The following is a 1,520-nucleotide window of genomic DNA, read 5'->3' as shown; positions in this document are numbered from 1 at the left end:
TCTCCACTTATATTCACATATATCAAACATCCTAAGAACTTCTCACACGTATTTTAGGAGTTATTTCCAACACTATGCTATAGCCCATTATTTTCAGAGAAATTATAGCAAAAGTAAAATAATTAGTGTCATTTGACAAAGTTATGTGATAAGAAGGCAATGGAAAACAGAAGCTAGCTTGATAAAATATATGGGGGAAAGTCCTTCGCTCTCATCCTTAATAAGGACCGACATTTGACCAGCTCATTTGCTACCATGACGACCGAATTACATCCTCCAATAAAGAGTGTCCTTCTGTCATTTCATCATGATGAAATTTCCATCTGGCATCTTTCAACAGCGGTAGTAAAAAAAATATACTCCGTGTGGTTCATGAGGAAGAGCAGAATTAATGAAACATATAATTCTCTAGGTGATAATGGATACAGGAAAATATTTCAAATATCGACTACACTTGTAAATATATTATTTTTTTAATTATAGATTGGTAGTTATTAACGAGACTACTTCCCAGTATGACACTATCTTTATAATTTTCAATTAATCTAGTAGAGTTAAAATTGAATACGACGTTAAATTTCGTTCAAATTATTAATACTCTAATTATTAAATTCAGGAGTGCCATAAATTGTGCAAAGTTTGGCTCCACTGTAGAAACCTTTAGTGGTGTAATAGCCATACGTGGTAAACATAAGGGGTGGCATAACCCTACTCGTCTTCAAAGTAAAATTGAAGCAAAAAAATGTCACACCTCACGTAGACTTACGATGAGATTCATTGGAATGTCCGCCATTGTAATCTAAACTGAAACAGAAGGCAGCCAGTGATTGGTTCTTATTCTTCCCCTACTCCTCTGCCACGCCCCTGGTCCATCATAAATCGCGCCTTTTTGGTGTCACTTTCCTTCCAACTTACCCCCTCCATTATACTCCACTCTCCAGGGATAAACAGGAGGTGAGATAACCATACTCTTCTTCTGAGCAGAAGTGGAGAGTCATCCACATCCCCGCAGCGCTGGTTTACTTGAGGTTGAGGGATTTCCCCTATTAATGTAATTATCTGCAAAAAGGTTCATTTGATCACAAATGTTAATTGGAAAGAATTTGTAACAAATGCTATTTCTAGTTATTTGTTTATTAAGAATTAAAATACATTTAGTCAGTCTCAAGATATCTCTGTACTGTTCAAAATGACTCCTTTTGTGTGAATAGTAAGGATCCCAAACTGTTATAAAAAGAAAAGACTGTATATAAAATTAAATAAACTAAATTATCATTAACTTGGTAAGTTTCTAAATGTTTCAATTAATGTATAAGGATCGGTACAAAATTAATTATGATTTATGATAAAGTAGTGAAAGTTGTATATTAAAAAAAAAATATATACCCACAATAATAAACTCCATAACCACCCAAACGCACAAGTTTCTAGCATACTTCCTCTACCACTCATGAAAATCCCTTGAAATGCCTGAAAAGAAGATGGTCTAGAGATCTTCTAATGTAGCAATGTTATTGGAG

At 34.1% G+C, this 1,520-nt stretch overlaps 1 protein-coding gene across 1 annotated transcript in view; it reads right to left on the bottom strand.

Moving 5' to 3' along the window:
• Nucleotides 1-1,520, bottom strand: part of LOC106679874 (uncharacterized) — a 36,246-nt gene that overhangs the window by 29,083 nt on the left and 5,643 nt on the right. The window lies entirely within an intron of this gene.

Source organism: Halyomorpha halys, unplaced genomic scaffold (assembly GCF_000696795.3).
Source record: "Halyomorpha halys isolate HHAL.00 unplaced genomic scaffold, Hhal_1.1 Scaffold228.1, whole genome shotgun sequence".
Taxonomy (NCBI): Eukaryota; Metazoa; Arthropoda; class Insecta; order Hemiptera; family Pentatomidae; genus Halyomorpha; species Halyomorpha halys.
The sequence above is the reverse complement of the archived record's forward strand: the minus strand, read 5'-3'. Positions and strand labels throughout refer to the sequence as shown.